Source organism: Melitaea cinxia, chromosome 26 (genome assembly GCF_905220565.1).
Source record: "Melitaea cinxia chromosome 26, ilMelCinx1.1, whole genome shotgun sequence".
NCBI classification, from domain to species: Eukaryota; Metazoa; Arthropoda; class Insecta; order Lepidoptera; family Nymphalidae; genus Melitaea; species Melitaea cinxia.
The window spans coordinates 1,270,348-1,276,708 of NC_059419.1; positions in this window are offsets into that span (position 1 = coordinate 1,270,348).

A 6,361-nucleotide genomic window follows, 5' to 3' on the forward strand; every position below is an offset into this window, starting at 1 on the left:
CATCTGGCTATACTGCTTTTTGGCGTTTTAAAGTTTCAGCAGCCTAAATAGTTGTTCAAAAAATTGGACGGGACGGAATGACCCTCAACATTAATTAATTCAATTTTAGATCTAAGTCTCTAATTGTTCTCTTTGTAATACTTCTACCCAATAAAACGTTTTTCTTTCTTCTTTCTCTTTGTTATCTACACAAATAAATAAAATTGGAGTGTCTGTTTGTAATATTAAAATAACCTCTTTTTACTAAACGCTACATATACCAAAATAACATTTTTTACAATTTTTGTGCCTGTCTTTCTGTTTTTTCTGAAACAGCTGGTCCAATTTCCACGAGACTTTCACTAGCAAATAGCTGTAACTCTTAAATTTCCGTAACTCTAAATATTAATATCTTATAACATACACACACGGTCGTCTGTTCCTATGGTAATATGAAATATGGTATAGTAAGCTGGTATAGTAAGGAGTAACTTAGGCTAATTTTATTTTAGAAATTTATTTATTTTATAACTCAGCGAACTGAACAATAACTTTTTTATTAAATTCCACGAAAACAAAGTCACGGGAAATATATACCTTTATATTTAATACTAGCGAGTGCAAGTATTAAATATAAAGGTATATATTTGCATCATTGTTTTTACAATAGATAAAGGTTTACCTTTATCTATTCTATACAGTGAGGTGAAAATAATATTTATGTTGATCAACAAACACATTAAATAATTAATTAATGATAATATAAATTTAATTATTATTTAATAGTAGTGACCCTGCTTTGTGCTCCGGGGGTTGTGGGTTCGATTCCCACCCCGAGTCTGGGTGTATTATACAGTACTAGCGACCCGCTCCGGCTTCGCACGGGTAGGTATAAAATATAATTATAGCCTATGTCATTCACTGAAAAAATGATTAAAATCGATCCAGTAGTTTTGATTTATTCATTACTGCCCGTGGCCCGCACGCGTTAACTTAGAGTAAAAGCCGGCCGGAATCGCCGCAAACGCTACGTACCGCGATTTTTAAATCTGTAATATCTTCGAAAATATTCATTTAAATCATATGCTGTAAAGGGCCATATAGATCTATATTAAATAAAAAATACATTTAAGGTATTTAATTGAATAAGGATTAATGCTGTATTGGTTAAAATCGCTTCGAAAATTAGCCATTATTTGTCGTAAAAAGTAAATGACAAAAAAATGTTATTGTGGGATATCCATAAGAGATAGGTATATACCATCGCGGAGTTTTCTGTAGACCTTTTCAATGTGTACAATACTTAGTACATTATTTTGATAAATCTCGTAGGGTTCAGCCTGCGTTTGCAATTTAAGCGAAAAAAAATAATTATATACGACATAACATTAGAAAACTCAAAAATAACAGTATTTCTCCACTATTTAATGGATGTTATTATACATATAAACGTTCCTCTTGAATCAATCTATCTATTAAAAAGAACCGCATCAAAATCTGTTGCGTAGTTTTAAAGATTTAAGCGTACATACATGTGCAGGGACAGAGAAAGCGACTTTGTTTTTAACCGACTTCCAAAAAAGGAGGAGGTTCTCAATTCGACTGTATTTTTTTTTTTTTTTTTTTTTATGTATGTTACATCAGAACTTTTGACCGGGTAGACCGATTTCGACAAATTTTGTTTTAATCGAAAGGTGGTGTGTGCCGATTGGTCCCATTTAAATTTATTTGAGATCTAACAACTACTTTTCGAGTTATATCTAATAATGCGTTTTTACTTGACGCTTTTTTCGTCGACCTACGTTGTATTATACCGCATAACTTTCTACTTGATGTACCGATTTTGCTAATTCTTTTTTTGTTGGAAAGGGGATATCCCTAGTTTGGTACCATGATAAGGAAACCAGGATCTGATGATGGGATCCCAGAGAAATCGAGGGAACTTCTTGAAAATCCGCAATAACTTTTTATTAGGTGTACCGATTTTAATGATTTTTAATTTAATCGAAAGCCGATGTTTATCATGTGGTCACATTTAAATTTCATCGAGATCTGATAACTACTTTTTGAGTAATCTTTGATAATGCGTTGTTACTTGACTATTTTTTCGTCGATCTACGTTGTATTACTCGTCGATGTAATTGAAGTCGGTTTTTTTTTCGTTTGCGAGCAAACACAATTATATACTATGTAGTGATAACAGCCGACTCTCGTTAATTCAAGCCTGCGATAATTCGAACCTCTCTATAATTCAAAGTCATCACGAGTTCCCGACAAAATCTCTTAATATATATATATATATCTTAATGTACTCGTATAATACAACGTAGGTTGACAAAAAAAGCGTCAAGTAAAAACGCATTATTAGATATAACTCAAAAAGTAGTTGTTAGATCTCAAATAAATTTAAATGGGACCAATTGACACACACCAACTTTCGATTAAAAAAAAATTTGTCGAAATCGGTCCACACGGTCAAAAGTTCTGATGTAACATACATAAAAAAAATAGAGTCGAATTGAGAACCGCCTCCTTTTTTAAAAGTCGGTTAAAAAGAAAAAACAGAAAGCTTGTAAGTAGGTACATTTCGAGACAATGGCAAACTTGTAAATACATGTATCATCGTACACGAGTCTTTTTTTATTATGATTAGTTTGACACACCCGCACGAATTCGTTTGTTTAGTTATGTTACAGTTATTGTTACTCTTTCGTTGTATACAGATTAAAAGTTTGCGTTAGTTATGAGTCCTAAAAAGTATACATGCTTGACGATTGCTGAAAAGAAGAAGTAAATCGAAAGAGTTGAGGGAGGTGAGAAGAAAGTTGACTTTTGTCATTGTTAAAGAATAGCAGTTATCGAATTAAAAAAAAGTAGCTATACCAGTCGGCGGCTACCTATAACACAAGCATTAAGTTGCTTACTTTAGGAACAGACGACCGTGTATGTGGTGTATATATTTATAAAAAAAATGATCCGTCAGCACTCTAATTGTTACACACACACACTTATTTATAAAGATTGATTAATGTACTGGGTGGATAGTAGATAAGTATTTTATTCTTGAATTTTTGAAAGGGTAACATTAATAAGTATTAATTAAAATCATAATTATACTATGACTAATTTACCTAAGTTAGACGCTGTTAGTTTCCTTGAAGAAGATGTCATTTTATAACTTTGAAACTAAAAGTAGAAAATTTTATTTTTAGAAATTTTAACAGTTTATTTCAAATCAAAGGGAAAAGATGTATAAAAGCTCAGCTTCGTTGATAGGAAACATTATATTTATGTTTTAAAGGGAAACGTTGTATTATATTGTATCTTTCAAACATAGGCCTCTTTTAGCATTAAAAAATTGAACATTTAATATCAAAACAACTTTCAATTTAATTATTACTGTATAAATTTCTTAATAATTATATTCACGAAGTTTATTCTGTAAGCTACGAAACTTAGGTATATTCAATACGTGTATTTCTTAGTTAAGACTGTCAATAATATGGAGCGACTATTTAAAACTTAATTCTGAATAAAATATCACAAAATATAATAAATACATAAATAAATAAATAATGTTTATTAATCGGACACCAAAAGATCCAAGTGTTAGTACAAAAGAAAAAAAAATCACATCGATAATATTTATTTATTTATTTATTTATTCTTAATGTACACCAAAATACAGACACATATATAGAAAGATACAATACAAGATGTACAAAGGCGATCTTATCGCTAAATAGCGATTTCTTCCAGATAACCTTTGGGTACTGGACACGATACAGTAGCAGCGGTTAGAAGTGTGCACAAATTAAGGAGGAAAAATCAATAATAAATAGATAAAAACTACGATATGACAGACTTACATAATTATTAAAGAAAAAAAAAACATATAAATAAGTAAATATTTTAGTGTATACTATATAAAATACATATACACACATAAACATACATACACACATACATACATACACATATAAAAATATATACATATATACACACACACACATAAATATATACATAAATGTACACTTAAAGTAAACTACAAATCGCGACAGTTATGACTCAATGAGCGACATATAATGCTTTTTAAGGCGTTGCTTGAAGCAAGCTTGTGTTGGAGCTTGTTTTATTGAAAGCGGAAGAGAGTTCCACAGACGGGCAGCATTAACAGTAAATGAATTGGAGTAGAAGGAGGTAGAATGGGGAGGAATTTTCAGAAGCAAATTGGATTCAGATCTAAGGGACCGCTCATGGGAATCGCAAAGAAACGTAAACCGTTCTTTAAGGTAATGAGGTATTTACATAACAGGCTACACTTTCACGCCTATACTAAAAGAACTTGAACAATGTATAGATATATATATAGAAAAAAATATATGAAAAAGAAAAAAATATATGAAAAAGAAAAAAAGACCGTCATTGTCAGATATTACCTAGCTTTTCTAGGCAGTCTTACGACTGCTATGAAGTAGTGCCACTATTTTTAATATACGCACGTAAAGAGAGAAGAATACTTCGTCAGATACGTACATACAAAATAGGCACGAACAATTTACTAAAGAATCTATTTTAAAAAAACCACTATCTCGTCAAATAATTCTGAAACAGCCGAGAATCTTTGTATCTTAATCATCTTTTACCTTTTGTAAAAACATTTAAGAAAGCAGCTGTAGCTCTTGTGTCTCAATCTAATTATTATTAACAATAACAACTACAATGAAAATAATAAACAAATAAAAACAGAGATTAATTAACTTAATCTTTACTATTTATAAATCAACACGTTGGCAACAATTATCCATAGTAGTAAATAAATCAACTAAACCGTTATTAACCTAGTAATATTATTTTACTGACAGTTCTATTTATTTATTAATTAATTATTATTGAAATAAAAACAAAAAGTAATCACTTCAACAAGAGTTCATCGTTCTAAGAGTGGTAATAAAATGAACTTGGAAAAACCTAATAAAATAAAATATAATAATAATACGTACTATAATTGTCTGTATTATTCATCTCTAAATAAAAAACAAAATTGTCCAATGCGGCTAGAGAAGTTTTCACTTCAAAAAAACGAGTGTGCTTCAGACCACACGACTGAAGCAAAACTATCTATCATCACTAACATATCTCCCTCTCAACTTCCGTTCGCCTCGCCCGATCACACTTTTCGTAACGCTCTCGTCAGGCCTTCACCGTAATCGTTTTTAAGAAGTTCAGTCTCAAGTTGTCCTTTTCACAAGACAAAATAAAAACTTATGTTGTATATCTAGTAATTAATAAGACAGCAGGGCGACATGACGTAGGAAAGAAATAACACACATATATATAAATTTATACAAAACCCCGTTTATTTATAGACTAAAATCACGTGTCGTTTACACTATATTTTACACTTTACAATATTCACACAACTTAAACTACCGTGAAATAAATACAACACAATACGTATTTAATTAGGAAACAATTAAAAATATTGAAAAAAAAAGTGTGCGTGTGTGCATTCACACACGGCAGAAGTGAAACTTCTGGAAAGTCGTTTGAAGGTAAGTTGCGTCCTCGTGAGCGCCATGTTAAGTGCGTCGTTACGCGTTTTGAGCAATAATGTATCTAATTCTCTCCGATACATTTATTTGTGTATTTCTTTATCGTGACGCATTATCGTTTCATCGAGTTTCAAATCACAATAATAAAGAAGTTTCACTTAAAAAAAAAAGAAAATAATTCAATACAGCCATCTTTGATAATCTCAAACAAAAATACGATTAGTACATACATTTACAAATATTTATAAAAAAGAATAATACATTAAAATTTAAAATTTTATTATTGATAAAAAAAATTAGAAAAATTGCCAAAAAATAATTTCAAATAATTCGTAAAAATCCTATCACATTATAAGAAATAACCAAAAAGTTCGTAAGAAAACCTTAAAAGTTACTAATTACTAAAAAAAAATGTAACTGGTGTATAGAAACTACAAGGTCTAAAAATCTATTTTGAAAATGGCTACACTTTATCAAATACTTAACAGTAACATTTGGATCGGATTATTTAACGTTTTAAAATCTCACTTCATAATGAAGTTAATTAATTATAGAATATAAAAAAATTATTAAAAAACTTAGTTACCAATTTTTAAGAAATATTAAGGGCCAATTACACAAGTCGCTGATAAAATATGTATATATCTCCCACATAAGTTAGTGATAAGTTTTATCAGAAGGAGGTAAAAAAGCCATCAGAGCCTGTTTCACCTCAACTGTAACTAACAAATTTTAGAATTTTATCTGATAGATAAATTTGAGATAATAAAATGTATCATAAAATTTTATCTATTGGATAATTTTATCAGCAGACGTCTAAACTAGAA